Raw genomic sequence first — 16,208 nt, forward strand, 5'->3', positions numbered from 1 at the left:
TATGTTATGGACTTTTGCTATTCTTAACATTATAAACATACTATATTAATCAGAGAATAATGCATGGTGCTACCTATGGAACTGGCTGTTTTTCGGATGGCTTTTGTTAGGCTGAAAGTGTACACTTGTCTTAAAGGGGAATTAGAGCAGATCCATACATTGCTTTACATGATTTTATGCATCTTACACATTGCAATTAGTGTATGTAAGGCTTGTGGCATTTTTTCTGTTTGATCTCTCATTTAAGAAACTTGTGTGTGTGTTTGTGTGGATATGTATTCCATGTTTATCCGTGTGATTCATAATTGTTTATAGGATACTGCCATAAATGACACTGACATACCTGCCTCCTCTTCCAGAATTGTGGCAAACCAATTCACACAAACATTTTCCACTGCAATATCAGGTTTTGATCAAATTGAAATGAAAACTATCAATTCTGTGGTACCCAAACAGAACAAAAGCACACAATGAAAATACACCCTAGGCAGGGAATGTTTGTTTACATATTAACAGAATTTGATGTGTGTGTGTTACTCTCAATTTCTGCATTATAATAGCAAAAGACCAAAATGGTGTATCTGAACACACACAGACATAAAATACAAATCTGCAAACAAACAAACCAGCAAAGCAATCCCTTGACAAAAAAATGCAATACCAATTTTATGATGTACATTTACAGACTGCGATTGGTACCTAACAGAGCTCTCTGCAATGCTGATCTTACACAAAGATTGCTTTTCATGTTGAGAAAGAAAAGAAAAAACCTTTAGTAGCAGTCTGAAAGTGATATCATATTAGTTTTCCACCTGCTGAATGCAGATAGAACTGTCTTGATTACTGTTATACACATACTCTGAAAATATTAGTGTCAGGAAAAAAATAAATTGCACCCCCTTTCTTACAAAAGAAAAATATTTCAGAAACCTCCTGATTGATTCAGTAATGCAATTCATAAATTGTTGAAAGGAAAGACACCCCTTTAATTTAATATATATACATACAGCTCTGGAAAAAATTAAGAGACCACTTAACATTGACTTTTCCAGAGCTGTATATACACCGATCAGCCATAACATTATGACCACTGACAGGTGAAGTGAATAACACTGATAATCTCGTTATCATGGCACCTGTCAGTGGGTGGGATATATTAGGCAGCAAGTGAACATTTTGTCCTCAAAGTTGATGTGTTAGAAGCAGGAAAAATGGGCAAGCGTAAGGATCTGAGCAACTTTGACAAGGGCCAAATTGTGATGGCTAGACGACTGGGTCAGATCATCTCCAAAACTGCAGCTCTTGTGGGGTGTTCCCGGCCTGCAGTGGTCAGTACCTATCAAAAGTGGTCCAAGGAAGGAAAAGCGGTGAACCGGCGAAAGGGTCATAACATGGGTCATGGGCTGCCAAGGTTCATTGATGCACGTGGGGAGCGAAGGCTGGCCTATGTGGTCCGATCCAACAGATGAGCTACTGTAGCTCAAATTGCTGAAAAAGCTAATGCTGGTTCTGATAGAGTGCATCGCAGTTTGTTGCTTATGGGGCTGTGCAGCCGCAGTCAGGGTGCCCATGCTGACCCCCATCCACTGCCGAAAGCGCCTACAATGGGCATGTGAGCATCAGAACTGGACCACGGAGCAATGGAAGAAGGTGGCCTGGTCTGATGAATCACGAGTTCAAGGTGTTGAAATTGAGGATCTGTGGGTTATGCTGGACAAACAAGTCCGATCCGTGGAGGCCCCATCTCGCAACTTACAGGACTTAAAGGATCTGCTGCTAAGGTCTTGGTGCCAGATACCACAGCACACCTTCAGAGGTCTAGTGGAGTCCATGCCTCAACGGGTCAGGGCTGTTTTGGTGGCAAAAGGGGGACCTACATAATATTAGGCAGGTGGTCATAATGTTATGGCTGATCGGTGTATATACACACACACACACACATTTAAAGGCTTATCAGTTAAAAGTAACCAAACTAAACTTATAATATCCTAGCTTATAGACAAAACTTTATCACATTTAACATACATCAGAGTCTGCTTAGATTAAACTATAAACTTTAGAAGGTGAAACATCAGAAAAGGAGAGAGCCTTGAATACAACACAGCAACAGAAAGGGAATGCACTTTACCTCTCCTACAATACTGGCAAATGATTCAAGGATTCCCCACCTCAGCACTGCTTGTCAAACCCACAAGGCTTGCTGGATGCAGAGAGAGAGACATCTACACATTGAAAGGTAGGATATTTGTAACATGGACAAACCTGAAAAAGCTGAAGTGTGCCCTGTGGTTTTATATCCAATCCCACAATTTAAGCATTAATTCCAATAATTTTCATGAATGGATGCCAAGTTACATTTTATGCATAAAGGCATATCTGCAACAACATCAGATAGTTTTGTTTTTTTTTGTTTCTAAACATCAACAACTCACTCTGATCTCTATTAAACTTTATCGACTGCATAGCGAAACTGCGTGAAATGACATCTCTTAAACAATCTTCACACAACCTATTAACTTATTATAATTCACACACATAACGATTAGACATAATTAAGAGTGAAAAATAACTGAACAATCAACCTCCTTTTTCTCAGTCTAAAAATGTTTTGGTCCAGGATCTGCTGTAACTGACCTACAGTAGCAATCTGTGATAAAATCAGTACAAAAAAATCGGTGTCACCAAGTAGCTCACCTGGACTAAGGGCAGCATAATTCAGTGCAATGAATTTTTGAAAACATGGTTGTTCAGCAAACTATGAATTAATAATAATCAAGGTTTTACTGCTGAGTAACCTTGAACAAGTTCCTATTGTTCAAGGAACAATATAATATGCGATACATATTTCTCTACATAAGCATAAATGAGATTTGCAATTATGCTATGATATTTTCTGTATATTAAAGTGGGGCAGATACTATGTTATCATCCTCCTTTGAGTTCTGCCTTCAGCGATGATAAGACTTGTGTATATCGTATATTAAATATATAATTTTTTACAGCCTTGTGGGAGGAATTAAGCAAATCATTTCAAGTATCAAACTGAAGTCGATAATTATCTGGATTTGAACTTTGGATAAGATCATACCTTGAGAGAACCTGATGCTTAACTCAGAAACTGCTTGATCAGAAACCTCGTAAACAGTTGCTGACTACAAACCATTAAGCCCTAAGTTGTGGGAAGACAGCATGGCTCCAGACACCGACACTGACATCATAAGTAATTCTCAAATACTCAAAAAGCCTCACCTTACACAGGAGATATGAACTTACAGAGCACTGCCACATTCAAATTAAAATCTAACCTTTATCAATCTCTCCTATAGCACTTCTATTCCTATGGAAAAAAGACCACCTATGCAACTGACAGTCCAAAACCCTGTATAAACTTAGAAGTTCAAACTACTGAATATACACCGATCAGCCATAACATTTTGACCACCTGCCTAATATTGTGTAGGTCCCCCTTTTGCCACCAAAACAGCCCTGACCCGTCGAGGCATGGACTCCACTAGACCTCTGAAGCTGTGCTGTGGTATCTGGCACCAAGACGTTAGCAGAAGCTCCTTTAAGTCCTGTAAGTTGCGAGGTGGGGCCTCCACGGATCGGACTTGTTTGGCCAGCACATCCCACAGATGCTCGATTGGATTGAGATCTGGGGAATTTGGAGGCCAAGTCAACACATCGAACTCGTTGTTGGTTCAGGAATGGTTTGAGGAACACATTTTTGCTTTGTGGCAGGGCGCATTATCCTGCTGAAAGAGACCAATGCCATCAGGGAATACCGTTTCCATGAAAGGGTGTACATGGTCTGCAACAATGCTTAGGTAGGTGGTACGTGTCAAAGTAACATCCACATGAATGGCAGGACCCAAGGTTTCCCAGCAGAACATTGCCCAAAGCATCACACTGCCTCCGCCGGTTTGTCTTCTTCCCATAGTGCATTCTGGTGTCATATGTTCTCCAGGTAAGCGATGCACACGCACCCGGCCATCCACGTGATGTAAAAGAAAACCTGATTCATCAGACCAGGCCACCTTCTTCCATTGCTCCATGGTCCAGTTCTGATGCTCACGTGCCCATTGTAGGTGCTTTCGGCAGTGGACAGGGGTCAGCATGGGCACCCTGACTGGTCTGCGGCTACGCAGCCCCATATGCAACAAACTGTGATGCACTGTGTGTTCTGACACCTTTCTATCAGAACCAGCATTCACTTTTTCAGCAATTTGAGCTACAGTAGCTCCTCTGTTGGATCGGACCACACAGGCCAGCCTTCGCTCCCCACGTGCATCAATGAGCCTTGGCAGCCCATGACCCTGCCGCCGGTTCACCGCTTTTCCTTCCTTGGACCACTTTGGATAGGTACTGACCACTGCAGACCGGGAACACCCCACAAGAGCTGTAGTTTTGGAGATGTTCTGACCCAGTCGTCTAGCCATCACAATTTGGCCCTTGTCAAAGTCACTCAGATCCTTACGCTTGCCCACTTTTCCTGCTTCTAACACATCAACTTTGAGGACAAAATGTTCACTTTGCTGCCTAATATATCCCACCCACTGACATGATAACGAGTTTATTAGTGTTATTCACTTCACCTGTAAGTGGTCATAATGTTATGGCTGATCGGTGTAGATGTGTTACTGTTTGCTCCATTCTATGCTAGGTATTTTATTACAGCTAATTATTTTTCTCATAGGAGGGCTGGGTATGAGTTAAACATAAACAAAATCGCGTGGGTGTCTGAGGGGGGAAGAAAATGTTGACAAGCAAAAAATATATTCAATAAATGGTACAGAATGCTAGAGTTTCTCACTGATGACCCTAATGCAGCAGACAACAGACTAGTCTTACAGTTAAGTGCATTTACTCTGCATGACAATAAAGCTGCATAGTGGTGGGGGATGACAAAACATTAAAAACCCTGACAAACTGAATACTTTAATTGCACATTTTGAGTTAATAAATAATTTCCTGTGAATTTCAGAAGTCTTACCTGAATTCCAATCCAGTCTCCTTTTAAAACGCAATGTTCATGTTTTGAAGAGGGAGAAGAGAGGGGTTCATGAAGCCAAATCTAACTCCATAGCAGTTTCCCGCTGAAGACTACAAAAGCTCTGTACCAGATTCACTTCCGCCCTTCCAGGTCAGCTCCTGTAGAAGAAATTGAAGGCAGTGTCGTGTTTACATTACATACAGAAAGGTTTGTGTGTTTAAAAATTAAGATGGTGCGCAGTAACACAGGAGTTCACTATGGGCTGTGGTCCTATACAATAAATGATTTATTTTTCAAACAAAGGACAAGAACAGGCTATACTGAGGGGAATGCTGTTAAAAACTGACAGAGGATTATTATTACATTAATCCCCACATATGAATAATAGAAAGCTATAGTGTTCCCATTATTGCATAGAATGTACATTATTTTTCAAATCCTAGGATTGATGAATACAAGTTCAAACCACAGAATTGAAAGGCCTGAAAAGAAGCATTATTTGTGATGCACCTGATCGGCATCAATGTTCAGATACACTGTGGCATTCAAACGTTGATCCACTCATATCAAGGGACCCAATGTGTGCCATGAAAACACACCCTACACCATCACACTGCCACCACCAGCCTGCATTATTGACACACGGCAGGATGGATCCATGGACTCCTGTCGTTTTCGCAAAATCCTGGTCCTCCCAACAGCGTGAAACAGCAGGAACTGGGATTCAACAGACCAGGTGATGTTGTTCCAGTTCTCCATCATCCAGCGTTTGTGTTCCTTAGCCCACTGCAACCACAGTTTCTTGTTTTTCGCCGACCGGAGTGGAACACGGTTAAGTCGTCGCTGCCATTCCCCATATGTGACAAGATACTATGAGTTGTGCATTCCAAGTTGTACTCAGCTGTTAATTGACAGACTGTAACTGTCTGTAACTCTGCACAAGTCGTGTCAGCCTCTGTCGGACTCTTTCATCAATGACCGGTTTCCGAACACAGGACCACAGTTGGCTAGATGTTTTTTGGTTGGTGGTCCATGAGCGATACACCGTTGAACATAAAAACACCCGCAGGGTTGCAGTTTCTGATATACTAATAATAGTGTGTCTGGCGCCAGCTACCATACCCTGTTCACTCAGTGTGTGCGTGTGTGCGTGTGCACGCGGAGGTGTATATATATATGTTGTTGCCTGAAAACACTTGGAACAAAAAGGGTACAGATGTAATTGAAAGTGTTTAGTTTAAAACATATTGCTCATTGAAAAATATTGTTTCAAAACAAGTGTGTGAATACATTCATCTACAACTTATACCACCAGTATGAATATTTTTAACATTTCACTCAAGGATGTACAGTAGTGGAAAGGCAATATTAAAGCTTGCTCTTTATCCTCAAGTTACTGGTCCATTTAGAAAATAAGTAAATATACTTTCCTCCTGCTGGGATTGGAAGATGTACATTGCAAGGTCATTTTCACACTGCTTTTGATATAGTAAGCACTATTATCTGAAATAAATCTGAGAAGCCAGCCAATCACAGAGCAGTATTTCCAATAAATTCCTATACTTATTATCTGGTGTATAAAATGTCATCCCACGCAGATAATTATCAGAATTTAAAAATTATTCAGTTACCAACCACATTTCAGGACACGCAAGTTTCACAGGAACATAGTCGATTGTTATATTTAACTAAAATAAAACTGGTTTTCATTGTAAAGATTTGGGTCTAATCCTTATTTGTGTAATTTATAATAAGTTAACACATTGTGTGAAGGGTGTTTCGTTATATGTGTCATTTCACAGTTTTGCTTCATGGTCCTCTTGCCCAAACTGCACGAGATAATATCTGATCAGCCATAACATTATGACCACTGCCAGGTGAAGTGAATAACACTGATAATCTCGTTATCATGGCACCTGGCTGGCACGTGTAGAAAGTTGTCAGAACACACAGTGCATTGCAGTTTGTTGCGTATGGGGCTGCGTAGCCGCAGACCAGTCAGGGTTGCCATGCTGACCCCTGTCCCCTGCCGAAAGCACCTACAATGGGTACGTGAGCATCAGAACTGGACCACAGAGCAATGGAAGAAGGTGGCCTGGTCTGATGAATCACGAGTTCAAGGTGTTGACTTGGCCTCCAAATTCCCCAGATCTCAATCCAATCGAGCATCTGTGGGATGTGCTGGCCAAACAAGTCCGATCCATGGAGGCCCCACCTCGCAACCTACAGGATCTGCTGCTAACATTTTGGTGCCAGATACCACAGCACACCTTCAGAGGTCTAGTGGAGTCCATGCCTCGACGGGTCAGGGCTGTTTTGGTGGCAAAAGGGGGACCTACACAATATTAGGCAGGTGGTCATTATGTTATGGCTGATTGTATAACATACACCAATAAGAGACACTTAACATGACACATATTATTTGTGGAAAATGCCAATTTGTTTTTAATATTACAAGAGTTATTTTATTGATATTATGGTTTTTATTTTTACTTTGTGTATTTCTTCTTAAATATATTTGGATAGAGGACTTCCTGAAGCCTATTTTTCTCAGACTTTTATATTGCACAGCTTCACATTTGAAAGGACAATCACTTCTGCCAGTGTTCACCATTTCCCATTTGTATATGAATAAGATGACTATGTAAATAATAGTCAATATAACCAATAACTGATACAATAATGTAAGCAGAAGGTTCTGAGGAATTATACTCAAGAAAGCAATCTTTAAAACACTAAATAAGCAGTTCTGGTGAAGCTATTTTTGCTACGTATTCTATTGCTTATTTTAGCACTGTTTTTATGGTTAGCTTTATTATGGTGATTATTCTCAAGCAGCTACAATGCCTACAGTGCTATAATTGCTCCTTATTATAAAACCTCATGCATCATCTCAGGCAATCACAGCTCAAGCAGAGTGGGTATTATTCACCATTAACGGCTCACACAGATTACAATTTGAAAACCTGAATTCAGAGATTGCAAAATCACTACATCACATTCAAAATACAGTCACAATAAAAAGATACACAATACTGAAAAACAGCAATAAAACCAAGGGCCCCTTCATGTTATACAACTTTGTTAAGTTAGGAGATATTTCACTCAGAAAGCTATTTATGGCCTTTCTTTGTTACTAGAGAACTTCCTAATGAGCGATTGAAACTGAAAGTAATGCCACTGTGTTACTTAAAACACGTACCCAGAATAAAACTTGATGCAATTTTCAGTTCATTTCCAATTTTTTAATAACAGTTTTTCTAAACTGTAAACATTGAAAATCATGAAACTCACACCTCTATTTTAACAATTAGTTTGTTACTATTTGAGCAGGCACAGTATTAGTCATATTTAGGAAAAACAAATGCAAAATAAATTTGCCTGTCTCAAAACGGTCAGGTTAGTTGCAACGCCTTGTCATGCCAGTACAACAGGAGTAACGGCTCAGAAGCATACTGAACTACATCCTATAGCTACATAACTCAAGAGCTTGTTGAGCTCTGGGAAAGATAGCAAATCTGATCTTATTTATTTATTTCTTACACATCGTTTCATTCACACATTTTCCACCACAATCTGAACTATTTCAGCATACCACAGCTAACACCTATTTTGAGATTTAGTACTTTTCTGGCCTGTGCCAACTAAAAAAGGTTGAGGCCTAGGTTGTATTTTGGAATGATCTTTGGAGGTGCCATAGCTTTGCCAATAAAGAGCTCAATTAAGGCTTTTAATCATATTCACATTCTTACATTTATCATTAATACATTAATGCACTTTAGTGTTGTCCAATCTAAACAGAAGCTTCCTTAAGCTGCCATGTATACGCAGTAGTAATACATATTCACAATAAAGGGGAACTAAAATAGTCCCCATCACTGATTGGTTTATATGTACTCATAGGAGTGTGTGTGTGTGTGTGTGTGTGTGTGTGTGTGTGTGTGTGTGTGTGTGTGTGTGTGTGTAAAATATGCGTGATTTCCATTCTATTCATTCAGGGACCTTTAAAACATGTTATTTCCCCTTTAAGTGAGCTCAGAGTCTCCTAATTGCTCATTGAAACTGTGGGGACTTCCAATAGAGAAAATGCAATAGTAGGGAAAGCAAACAACCCCCACCTGTTCATCTCAAGGCAGTATAAAAACACTTTAAAAGGCCATGTGGTCAACAGACTAATGAAGGGAAGACAAATGACTGGACAGCCTTTGCATTAAGGAAGTGCCAGAGAAGAAAGGACAACTACATTAGCACACCTGTCAATCAAGCCCAGAAGTAGTGTGCAAACATGGCACACACTAACAATAAACAACATTGTACTGCCTTTACCATTACAATTAGACTGTCCAAGAGAAATAGTGGTGGTAAGTCTTTATTATATTAATTATCCTAATATAAGAATTATATTACTAGCATTCTGTCATGCTCACTGTAGACCATTATTTTCTTCTCTTCTGCCCTAATGTCATTTCACTGCAACGGGTAGGTAAGAAATACATTGTATTGTTGTGTAAATGTAGTAGCCTAGATGTTTATTTAAAAATGTTATTTGCTTTAGATAAAACATGTATGAGAAACCAGCCAATCACAGATCAGATCTCTTATCTTGCTCATAAATGACATCCCATGACAAACCTGAACTCAGTGGCAGCTAAATTCTTTTGTCAGATGCTTCTTTCTTTGGCTCATAAAAAGAACCACTTTCCAGTACCACATAGTTTGCTATTATGGCGTAGGTCAAGGTTATGATTGAATCAAACCCTGAATGAATCACGGACTAGCACTGCGTCAAATCAGGAGTGCGAATGCTTTTCGACTACTACTGTCTTACATAATATTCAAGGCATTTCCCATCACTCTGTGCTGCTAAAGGTCTTGTCAGGTGCAGGATCAGAACAAATGTGATGTAAGAGTTCGGGATGTGTTCATCTCTGTCATTAAGCCATTACTCCTCCAGATCTCATGGGTCATTAACCTGTGCCATTTCATGTTGACAGCAAATGAGACACTCAGCTCATTACCACAGACAACAATCCCATAAACTATGACATGATTGATAAATACATATAGTGTGCATTGCTAAGAGGCAATTCGATTACCTTTGTAAACCTGACTCAGCCATAAAGGGGAAAGCGGCTTTAAAAAATACAGATGGGGTTTTAAATGTCTTCCTTGCTTTTTTATTTGTTATTGTGGGCCGCAAAACACATTTTGTTTAAAGCAACAACCTGCACTTAAGTAACAGTATTCCTTCATGCATGGTAATCCATAACGCTATTTGTAAAGTGATTTTCCATGTAAAATGTATGATAGTACTGTACAAATGCTTATTTTAAATCTACGTTCTTTGACAGAAAGAACAAATTATTATTTCTTGTTGTAATTTGTAGTATTTAAAAGGAAGGTACAACCTTTTCAATTTGAACCAATCCGAAAAATATCTGAATATTGACTGTACAATGTTGCGAGATCATCAGACATCAGTATCTGTCAATACTGGGTTCTGCTGTGCTGTAAAAACAGATATGATCTAAAAACTGTGGTCACCATTTTGTAGAGAACATCTCCACACAAAGGAGATTAGAAATTGTGATAGTCAATATTCAGGTTTAGGGATGCATGCTTCAAATTAAAAAATGAAAGAAAGAAAGAAAGAAAGAATACAGTGCACATCACACTTTAAACTGAAACTTTTCCATTAGCCATTAAATGATGAGGGTTTACTATTCCTTCAACGAAGTGAACAGGAACAGAAGAAAAATCTACCAATCAGACATTAAATACAGAAATTCAATTCACAAACAGTAGGAAACAAGATATTAAATGGTTTGATTCTAATATTTAAACTGCAAATAGAACTCTGCAAACCATAATACAGGCTGGGTAACCTAGGAGATGAGCTTCATGGGAGAAAAGTTTAGATTTGCCTGTGGATTTGTTATCAGATTTATCCAATGTTGCATTCAATTCAAAATGACCTATAATTGAAAAAATATAGGCTACATAGTGTGGTTTATTGGCACCAACAAATGAAACTTGACATGTGAGTGTGTATGAAGAATATACTTTCTGTTTTCCATTTATGTCAAAATGCTGATTCATCAATCCAAAGTGCATGCACCTGTCCCTTCAGTTTGAAGTGTTAATCCCCCCCAGTCAGAGTCACCCAAATCTTACCCATTCCCAGGACACAAGTTTCACATTATCTCTAACACAGCTATAGCTAAGACCAAAACAAAACTGTGACCTACCAGCAAATATCAAACATGAAGATGAACAAAGTAACTAGTGAAATTTATGTTGCATGTACATTACATTTGCAACAGCTTTGAAGAAAGTAATTCTAGCCTGCAATGGGTTAATAGTTAACACAAAATAAGACCTTTGAAAGAAAACCAAGGTAGCCTCTTTGTTCTTGGAGAAGTTAGTGTGCACGATTTGCACCGTCATTGCTACTGACAGCACCATTATACAATTGTTAACGCAGTGGGTGTGGAAATTTCATAGAGATTCAGCCATTTTCACGCATGTAGTATGATTAAATTATGTTAACTTCCCTGCCACTTGGGCAACAAACACAATAAATCACGAGCAATGCTTCCTTATAGGAAATATCTCCTCTGTGGTTCAAAGGACAATGTCTTTGTGATCGGGTGCAGCAGGAACACAACTTATCTTTCCACAACGTGAGATACAACTTATTTTGGTAGCAAATACTTAGGGTGACCATATGACTCCATAATCAACAACACACTTTGAGACTGGATGGGATTTTAAACAGGCTTTAAATAGAAAGGCATTAGCCTAACATTTAAATCAAGCATTACACCATTGCTTAATGGAGGGTTGTGGGGTAAATGCCCTATAGTGAAACAGCAATAATAAGTAAATATATTTAATTATATGCATTTCGTTATTTATCATTTACAGTCATGAATACAGTAATAAGAAGTGTTGGACCCTGTGAATGTGTTCCTGTGACTAGAGAGCCATATGGTGACCTTGCAAATGCTTCAATATTTAGCCTCGCCTAACAGTTGTAACATTTTTGAAATACATGAGTTCAAGAATGTTTTAATACAGGCCTCAATGGTACAGCTTTCCTTGCAGATGCCATCCACTTAATCCAATTACAGTATGTCCACTGAAGCAGGCCGTGATGCACAAAGCTAGCCTGCATGATGAGGTTTTGATGGAATGATTATACAAAAAAAAAAAAAACAGGGAGTAGGGGGCTCTTTTCAGACAAGCAGCCTAATGTATACTTTGTGTTGACATATCAGTTTGGAGTCAAATTGACCACATGTAATGTACATAGCTGAGCTGAATGTATTAACTGTAATTTCATTGCCACTTCAGACCAATGGATTTTGTTTATGCCCACCTGCTGTATCTCATGCCTATGACAGAAAAATCTACCAAAGGCAACCATAAAGTAATTTGTGAACCCTGCCATATGGGACAATTTGCACCATTTGAAGCAGCTAGGCTAATGCTGTGCCACTTTGAAGCCTAACCTTATCAGATCTGAGATGCCCCTGTAAAGAAGGCTCATAATGGTGCTTAGGATCTGGATAGGAAACCTGAATGGAACAAACAGGTTTGCTGCTTATCTTTGAAAGTTAAGTAAGAGGCCCTTTTCTTCCTGAATCAGAATTGTGAATCAGTGCTCTGGTATTGTGCAGGAAGCGGAGATAGAATGTCCTGTCCACAGAAAAGCCATTAAGGATCTTATTGGGCATTTTTCCAAAGTTACTTGACCTATATCAGATCAGCCATCTTAGAAGGCTTACAATTCTATGTTCTTGTGTCTCCCACACCATTTTGAAGCCTCAAGTTGTCATTTTCATAGGATAACAATAGGCACTTCTTACTTGCTTGCTCTTAGAGCGAGCTGATTTACATCATTGATGCTGTCATCTAGGGTTTTGATGGCCGAAGGCAACTGGCATTTGAAAACCATCCAAAACACCTTCAGAATTTGAAATCATGCACACACATGATCATGCACAAAATAATCTTTAACCTTTGAAGATAGCTGAGCTAAAACATTTACCAATTTCATGGAAATTGAAGGATTCCATGACGATAAATGCTGGTCATATCTATATTCACATCTAAACCTAGGTAATAAGACCAGAACACTTAAAGTTAGTCTTACATTCATTAGAGCCCAATGTCTGCTCTACCTGTTATGAAAGACACCTATGGGCTACTTTCACAGAGCAGGTGACATGTAGACTAGTCTTGGACTACCCCATGTTATTTTAGGTAGAGTAGTGCAAGACTAGTGCTAGACAAGGTCCACAGCTATAAACAGATAATGCTCATTTTCAAGGAAATGTAACCAAGGGGTTGATGGCAACTGTGTTGTTTACCTTCTCATTCTCAGAATCGAAGATCCCTTTCAAAGTCTACTTAAAATATTCACAAAAAACACATTTAACCACTGCATTTTCTTTCAAAAGCCAATAGCCCATTGCATTTATATTACTATTAGTGTTTATTCTTTAATTGTCCAATAGTCAAAATCTTTTTAATCCATGTCAGGTCATGTCCTTGGCGTTTAAAAACTCTTTTTTTGTTTGTTTGTTTGTTATTAGTCCGTACACTTTCTTGAAACGTTCAGATTACACAAAATTCAGTAAAGAAATTGAAGACAAAAAACACCCTTCCATAGAACTATACGCTCTCATGTTACCAAATACACACGCCATACATGTTTTGCATTAGTGCAGTGTTGTAACGTTATACAAGGATACTATGCCTAGTCTGTACAAGGGATAGGCAGGTAGGTTGCAAGCGCGTCTAACAGATAACACGGAATCACAGATTTCTGAAATTTTCGGAAATCTGACAACACCGACCATGCAATATACACAGCCGGTTGATATATTAAGTACGATAATAATTAGAAGGATTGTCGTGATATTGTGATAGAATACACAATATTGTTCGTAACATAATCATAATCATAATAATAATATTAATAATAAGCCTGTCGTTCAACCTTTTCTCATTTCACAGGCACCGAGAAACAGCTGGAATACACTGCATTCTCAGAAACCAGCCTTTTCTCCCAGCAATACATCGAGAGGGAAGTCATTACAATTACCGTATTGAAATGGATTACATTACACTATTCACCATGGCGGTTAATAATTAATTAAATGATTTATTCATCGTTGACCTTAGTGAATTTTGTAACACTATTCTTGTTCCAAACCCGTGTCATCTACAATTACTCGTCCGTCACTACAATGTGCATTCCTGTGCACCCCGTCGTACCGTTGTATTGAGGGTCGTTTAAACACAGCATGCACACATGCATCTCTGAAAATGACAGTGTGGGTTGTGTACTCACCTGGTGCATTGGCAATATTTTCTATTTATTTTCTACAACTGTGATTTTCGTGGGCAGTGTGTATCGTAAAGCAATCCTCTGTCACGTGTCCCCGACTGTCCCGGTCTCTAGGGCCATAAATACCCGATCCAAAACCACTGACCAGGGCAACGGTTATTGCTGCCCGTCCCTCTGATTTTCTTGATTGCTCGACTAACGTTTCTGATTCAAGATCACTCTCTTTTCGCAGCCATCTTACTCGAATTCCTCACTCACACCCTCACGCAGGGCGTTATGACGTCCTCCGGGAACCACTGCTCCACGCAGCACGTCTCCCCCGCCCCCTTCTCCTTCTCCTTCCCCTTCACTTCACTCCTCGTCCTCAAAGAAGCACGTTATCAAAGAGCAAAGGTCGCGTTCTTGTAGCGCAGATTTCCGCAGTTCTGCGCAGATCTTCAGAATTCCAAAGATTCCATTGGTGGAGCAGCGCAGATCTGCACCGAACTGCGGAACTCTGCGCTATGCGATATACATGAAAATGTGCGCTAAAGAAATCGGTCGCTTTCTGGTAGCGCAGCTTTCCGAACTTCTGCACAGATCTGCGCGTTACTTGTAATATAATTGGTTGCGTTCGAGTAGCTCAGTTTTGCGCGGATCTGCGCTGCTCCACCAATCGGATTGGTGAAATTCAGCAGATCTGTGCAGAACTGCAGTAAGCTGCGCTACAAAAACGGAACCATTCTGTTTACAATTGACAACCTCTTCCCGAATCGGGCATTATTCATGAGACGTCATCTCACAGAGCCTGCTTATTGGGTGTAACAGGGAGCGGTCATGAATAATGCATGACGCAGCTCTGTATCCGTCAATGGACGTCGTTAAACTCGTTGAGCTTGTGCCAGAGAGAGAAAAACGTTTCTTGTGTTATACATGAATAAAATTAAAACAAGTCTTCAAAGGCTACAATAACGCGTTGTATGGGACTTGCTGATTTAATCTAAAGACATAAACATATTCATGTGAATCATCTGTTTATTTGAGTCATGCTAATTGAATTTCTTCTTATATTCCTCTTTCTATTTATAATGTGCCTCTTAGTTCTCCCTCCTTGATCTGTGTAGTATACGTCTATTGCTAGTTTTTGATATATTGTTCTTGTCATACGAGAATTATAATACAAATAGGCCTATGTTTTTATTAGCCTGTGAAATAAATTTAGAAAAAATGGGATTTCACACTGTTTTTCACATTAGTTAACGTGTTTCTAGTGAGAGAAAAGCAAAGCAAACAGGGCTATTGCAGAACCACTTGTGAATTGAAGTTTGACTAAACTGCATTAAGTCAAGCCAAGCAATACATTTTCTAATAGGTCAGTCAAGCATTTCTTATTTCACACTTCTTTTGTAAGAACAAGTGGGGGATACAAATAAGCGGAAGACATCTGAAAACCATCAGTGTTTGGCTGCAAACCCTAAGATTATTTGGGATATCTTGTCCAACCTGTTTTGAAGGCACCTAGTGCCCCAGCTTCCAGAAGCTCACACATTTGTCTCTGTTCCGCTTCAGATTCTAGCTTCTTCTTCTTACATCTAATTTCCAGTTTAATATCCTCCGGTCTTTGTGTCTGAATTCCATTTGCTATATCAAATTGGGGTGACTTTATTCATTTATTAGTTGATTTAATAAACTGCTACTCGTACTAGGATTTAGAGATTTAGGGGACCTGTTATGGTCTAGCCCACTTGTGATTATTTTATTTATACTTACTTTTCACTTTGCACCTATTTATTTTGTTCTCCCTCGCCAGTCCACAAGCAGTGCAAAGCAGTTTAATTTAGTAATGTAAATTTAGACTACGTATACCCCGTGACGACA

General features: G+C 39.4%; 1 protein-coding gene across 1 annotated transcript in view; it reads right to left on the reverse strand.

Annotated features, from left to right (window-relative positions):
* Positions 1-14,775, reverse strand: part of fhip1b (FHF complex subunit HOOK interacting protein 1B) — a 53,197-nt gene extending 38,422 nt beyond the window's left edge. The window contains exons 1-2 of the mRNA XM_066706977.1: positions 14,355-14,775; positions 4,994-5,151 (exon numbers count right to left, since the gene is read on the reverse strand). The gene's annotated coding sequence lies outside the window, so the exon portion shown is untranslated. The remainder of the gene's footprint in view (positions 1-4,993; positions 5,152-14,354) is intronic.
* Between the last annotated feature and the right edge of the window lie 1,433 nt (positions 14,776-16,208).

The sequence above is a fragment of the Amia ocellicauda genome, chromosome 6, assembly GCF_036373705.1.
Source record: "Amia ocellicauda isolate fAmiCal2 chromosome 6, fAmiCal2.hap1, whole genome shotgun sequence".
Classification (NCBI taxonomy): domain Eukaryota; kingdom Metazoa; phylum Chordata; class Actinopteri; order Amiiformes; family Amiidae; genus Amia; species Amia ocellicauda.